The 6000-nt window shown below is 48.9% G+C and overlaps 1 protein-coding gene across 5 annotated transcripts in view; it reads right to left on the minus strand.

Moving 5' to 3' along the window:
- The window catches only part of PHLDB2 (pleckstrin homology like domain family B member 2), a 71303-nt gene extending 68231 nt beyond the window's left edge, over positions 1-3072 (minus strand). For 4 of the 5 annotated variants that reach the window (XM_067300651.1, XM_067300657.1, XM_067300642.1 and 1 more), the window contains exons 1-2: positions 1140-1221; positions 354-404 (exon numbers count right to left, since the gene is read on the minus strand). The gene's annotated coding sequence lies outside the window, so the exon portion shown is untranslated. Of the gene's footprint in view, positions 1-353; positions 405-1139; positions 1222-3035 lie in introns of those variants that run through there. The other variant, XM_067300634.1, reaches the window with a different exon arrangement.
- Between the last annotated feature and the right edge of the window lie 2928 nt (positions 3073-6000).

A 6000-nucleotide genomic window follows, 5' to 3' on the forward strand; every position in this document is an offset into this window, starting at 1 on the left:
TGGGTCTGTCAGTTTGTTTCATTAATCAGTTGCCTTCAGTGCCCACTTACCCTGACAGGTTCTGTCTCTTATTTCCTTTGTCCTTTTCTCCTCAGTTTGTCTCCCTTCCTGAGACACTTGCCCCGTATTTCCAAACATCCCCTCCAGCTCTCTAATGCTTCCTCATTTTCCAGCACTTTTAGGGCAGTGAGCGTGCCCCCAAACAAAATGCTTCTCATCACAAGTGCTTGGCAAACCCCATCATGACAGTGACAGCTAAAGTGGCTTAAACTTGGCCAGACGTGTCCTCTGTGGCTGTTGTGCTACCAAACCATGCTGCGTACCTGCCTACATAAATACAGTGAAACATTTACCAGGAAGTCTCAGGATTTCATTCCCTGAAGTGAGGAATCCAGGTGCTACACCTGCAGTGACACCATTTAAAATAATTAACACAGGTAAATAAATCAGTTCAATTAATATCTGAGCACACCTGCAAGGGATACAGGTAAGAAAAAAAAAAAAAGCCTGGCCATATTCACTCCTATATTGAGGTTTTTAAAAAACCTTCTAGACAGAAAAACTTCTCTTGGATTTCCATGGCATCTTGGATGTGCCCCAACAGTCTAAAACAAAACCTAAAGGAATAACAGCTGCTCTGAACACCTGAAACAGGGCATCATCTCATAGCTGTTTAGTTAATGGAAAGGGAAGCACTGTCTGCTATACTGCCAGCTACTACACATCAGAATTAACTGTTTGTTCTAACAAATTAACATGGAGAGAATACACTGCACTTACAGTGAACAGAGCATTACTTCTTGCCCTGACACTATTATCAGCACGTTTTCTCCCACTTTCATTATTTCAACTCTCCTCCAGATCTTCAAGTGGAAAAGAGAGCCAAGATCTTGACACTTCCTATCCAAAATCCTTTAGTTCTTTGACCCAACTCCAACCTCAAGGTGAACCTGCTATTTTTATCTGACCCATCCTCTGCTTCCCATCTAAGAAATATTCCAAATTTTTACGATGGCCTTTGTTCCTTCTGAATAATGGTCAAGTGGTATCTTTGCATACTTTCAAGACACTAGTTGCTAAATGTATCTGACAAGTATGGATAAGAACTGTTTTGGAAGAAAATGGTAAAAATGACTAACCTTCTTGTCCTGGTAGATGCCAAAGACTTCCTTTCCCTCAGCGAAAACATGGACACCCCAAAGAATTGATTTAGTATTTGTCGGGATGGAAGGAGAAGGAATTTCTGGTGTGGAAAAGGAAGCACTTAAAACAATCATAAACGGGCGTTACTGGCTCTTAAAATGGTAAGTGGTTACCATTTGACTGCCCTAAAAGTAACTCTTACCCTGACACTCTCTTTGTTCAACGTATCCCTTCCTTTGACACCACGGGTAAGTGCTCTTCCATGTTATAACTTTTTCCTACACTATTTCCTTTCACTATGGGAAAGCAAGCCCTTCTTCCTTGTTTGTGATTCCATTTTGCACTACAGTGCCCTTTTTCACCTCCATGTCTCTTCCTTTTCTACTGTAATACCTTATCTTTGAGGCAGAATGAGGACCTAGAAAAAAAGAAATATTTCAGAAATTTGCCAAATTTGAGAACTGGCAAAATTGCCTCTCTCTTATATTCAACTTCCCCCTGAAAGAGGGGCAATGTGGTCCCCAGAGATCAAATATTCACCGCATTCTCACTGGCAACATGTCCACACAACTGCCCTTGAGAGGCAGAAATGCAGGATTCGGACACATGATGAGCCAAGGCATGTAGACTAGACGACATGTAGACTAGACGACATGTAGACTAGACGACATGTAGACTAGACAAGATAAGCAAACGGGGAAAAGGAATTGGCGACAAAGTAATGTGTTTAAGATCACACAAGAGCTCGATGGCAGGAACAGAAACCCCGTCTCTCGATCCTTTATGTAAGCATAGCCAGACTATTGACACTTCTCCACATGGGGAAATTTCTCAGACAGTTTTGAGGTGGGAGGAGACAAAGTATGGACCATCAGTTTCTATCCTGTTTTTCTTTTAGCTGGGGGGGGCGGGTAGCTTTCTGAGAAGGATGGGATCTACAAACATTTCCCAGTCAGCCTGCAGCTCCAGGAGTCACTTAAGCACACCACAGCCTCCACTGCTGACAAAGCTACAAGAAGGGGTGAATTACGAGTTCTCAACATGTCAGGGTAGACTGGGGCTAAAAAAAAAAAAAATCTTGATTCATACAAGCCAATCAGATGTAACGCTGGATTCCTGTTGCCAAACTCCAGCGGTGCCTAGAGAGCATCAATCACCGGCTGAGCCTTGAAAGAAACCCCATCTTTCCCCAGCAGAATGACTTGAAGCGGCTGTAGGAAGCGACAAAAGCCCACCAGCCTAACAAAGAGGCACGGACAAAGAGTCTTGTTCCACCTCCTCCTTCCTCTACCAGGTAGGATATCGACGTTGGGAAAGGAGGAGGAGGAGGAAAAAAAGAAAAACAGAAATCAGCACTCAGCTCCTTCCTTCCCCTCGCCCTCTGCCCCCAAAGCGCAGCGCAGGCTGCGGCGGGGGACTCGAGCACCGCAGCCCGGCGGCGGAGCAGGGCTTTGTTCGGCGGCAGCGCGCAGCGGGGCAGCGGCGACTGGACAAAGCGGCGGCCGAGACCCGCGCTGCGAGGGGCGCGGAGGCGGCGGCCTCGGTGTGTGCGCGCGGCGGCGCGACTGTCACGCCCCCCCCCCGCCCAACGGCCGTTCCCCCCCCCCCCCGCGCGCGCACCCCCAACGGTCAGAAACGGCCGGGGGGACGAACTGCCCTGGAAATGGGCAAACACCGCGGGCAGCTGTTCGCAACTCGCTCCCTGCGAGGGAGCCTCTCCCCATCCTCGCAGACAGCAGCCCTCGCAGGGCGACGAGCCGCCGCCGCTTCCACCCCTGCGGGACAACTTTCCCCCCGCCGCGCCCGCCCGCCCCGCGGCGGCTCCCCCAGCCCTTCGCCGAGCGCACGCCGCCCCGCGGCCCCCTTCCTCCGCTCCGCGGCCCCACACTCACCGCCACCTCCGGCCGCCGCTGCCCGCCGCGCATCCCGCTGCCCGCCCAGCCGCCGCCAGCCCCGTCCCAGCCCCGCCACCGCCGGGAGCCGGGAGCCGCCCCCCGCGCGGGAGCCAGCGCCGCCCCGCGCAGGGGCGCGCCCGCCCCCCGGCGGGGCCCCGGCTGCCCCCGCGGGCGGAATGGTTCGCTCCCCGCAGGCCGGGGGCGCGGGTGCGGGGCGGCCGAACACGACCCGGGGGGGGGGGGAGTGGAGAAGGAAAGAAGATGAACGGAGAAAGAGGGGAACGAACAACAACAACAAAAAAGATAATAAACGACGGAAATGAAGCAGGGGAAGGGGGGGGCACATGGAAAGCGGGGGGCGGACGGAGCGGGCCCCCCGGGCGCCGGGGAAGGGGCGATGGGGACGTGGGCGAGGAGCGGAGGGGCTGGCGGCTCCCGCGGGGCAACGCCGGGGCAGCCTCGCAGGGACATAAACATGAATCATGAGGCAATTTCCTGCCCGTGAGATTAGCTGCGTAAATAGGGTGGTTTCGGGGAAGGCGCGGGCCCGGTTTCCCTTGCCTGGGGCGGGGGTGCGTTACCTGGGCGCAGGAGGGGCGGCCGCCCTCCCTCCATCTTCCTCCTCCCGCCACCCTTGCTCACGACCTCCAGCTGCCCGCCAAAGGCCTTCGTGCTGTGGAGCTGGGCGCTCCAGGAGTCGGGCCTATAACCAAGTCGCTTTTTGGGCACGAGCATCTTGTCAGCGCCACGAAGAAAACTTCAGAGATGAGAGACACGAGCGACTCTTGTGGACTGCGCTCAGGGCAGCGAGCCAGAGCATCCCAAATAGCAATCATGCTCCTTGCTGTGTGGCTGCGTCACTCTACCCTTCTCCATCTGTTTCCCCAGGAGTAAAATGGGGGTTGCAATACACACCTGCTGCACAGGGGTCCTGTGAAATTAGGGAAAGCTCAAGCAGCACTCCGCACATCTAAAACACTACAGATATTACTGTTCCTGTTTGTTGTGGGGAAACAGTGTTACTTACAATCTAGTTCGTGCCTTGCATTTTCCAGGGGATATTTTATTTGGCTAAAACCTTTATTTACCGCGATATAAACTTGTAATCGCTCATTAGAATCTGGAATCTAGGTTATACAGTAACACAAAGAAGAACAACAGGGCCTTGGCTGTCCTGATGTCTAATGTAGTTTACATATAAAAAGAAAAGCTTTCGAGATGAATAATTCTAATAAGCCAGAATCTAACCGAGCTCCTCTCCTGTGATGTCTCTATGAATGTCTGAGTGATTCATTTGCAGTAGTGTTGAACCTGGCTCCTCTGTTCTGGTCACTGAACAAACAAGAAAAAGTACATCCTGTTTAAAATTATTTTTAAAATGCTTTTATTAAGCATATACATGTAATGAATGCAAAGTTAAGGATCGCTCACAGCTGGAAGAAGTAAGAATTACTTTTAACCCCGCCACAGTCAGAGCCAAAAGCAGCTAACCTTCCCTTCATCTCATGTGTTTTTCCTTTTGTTTTTGTTTAAGTGGGGGAAAAAAAAATGTAAGCTATAGTCTGCAAAAATCTCCCCAGAGATAGTGAAGCCTAACAGTATGGAAAGAAGTAACTTTGTGCTTATGGATAAACCATCCCTGTGAAAAGATTTAAGATATGCCAGTGAAATTGTTCCTTTAGTTAGTTCCTACACACTAGTGGGGTGTTAGCAAAGCTCAGATCAGGCAGAGCACACATTTGCTCTCATTTATCTATGCTGGGAAAATTTTACCTGCTTGAGTCAGTATCATCTGTTTTTTGGTAGCAAAGGACGAAGAAAGAATATGGCTTATTTCTAAAATAACAGGAGGTACTCAAAAACAACCATTGTTGAGGTCATAAAATAGCTTGATAAGTTGAAATGTCTAACAGGCAAGAATCTGGGAATTTAAAAATGGAAACAACAACAAAAAATGCTCCTTTGGATGTTTTATGATTTGGAAATGCTTAAAATTAGCAAATAAGTGAAACTGAAAAAACTAAAGAGCTGAAAACAGTCTACTCTTGCTGGAACAAACCCAACAGGACTGCTATTAAGGAAAGTCGGGAAGAAGGGTATGGAAACTTTCATGTGAGCTAGAAGTATGATATGGTTCAACAGTCAGCCTCGCTAACTGCTTTCATGGCAGTTGCACTACTACATCAACTGTATTATAGCTCAAGCATTATAACACACCAGTACCTACACAAACATTCTCACAGGGGCTTTTAAAATTCATTACCCCTGAGTATGCAAGCATGCCCAATAAAAGTTTAGTTTCCATGGTAATTCATATAAGTGAAAATCAAATGTTGGAACGTCTGCAAAAAGTGCATTTTAATCAGGAGCATCAACAAATGACAATAACATTTCTTGGTACCATCTATAACAAGGAAGGAGAGTTCTCTGCGGCCACTTCAGAAATGCCGTCATCTCAGAGCAGGCTTTCACACTCACAATCGCTGCATTACCTGATCATTTAGCATTACAGATTTCATCTACACAAGGTGCAGGCATGACTGCATGTCTGTCAAATGAGCCAGAGCCTGCTTGTGGGAGTTGGTTCAGGCTTTATGCAGGCTAGCTGCATAAAGGAGGATGGACAATACCCAGTCAGACATAAAGTCTGTTGAGATAAAACTATCCATTGAAGACTTTGGGTGTAGTTACAACCAGTCTTTTCTCTGGTGGCAAAACTGGTCTGGTTTCTTCCCTTTCCTGCCTTAACCCTTCCGGTGCCCACTCTGTGGTTTGCCTCCTTCTTTGGTGGGCTAATGCAATTATTTGTGAAAACCAGATCAACAAAAGGGTCCAGGTGAAAACTCTTCCTTCCCTGTTCCCGCTGAAAAAGGTCCAACAAGCAGCTGTGTTAGTATGACTGATGAGGTGAGGAGCTGTGACACATCACAGAGCTCAGCAGCTATGGTTGAGACCAAGCCTA

This window comes from Apteryx mantelli, chromosome 1 (genome assembly GCF_036417845.1).
Source record: "Apteryx mantelli isolate bAptMan1 chromosome 1, bAptMan1.hap1, whole genome shotgun sequence".
NCBI lineage: Eukaryota > Metazoa > Chordata > Aves > Apterygiformes > Apterygidae > Apteryx > Apteryx mantelli.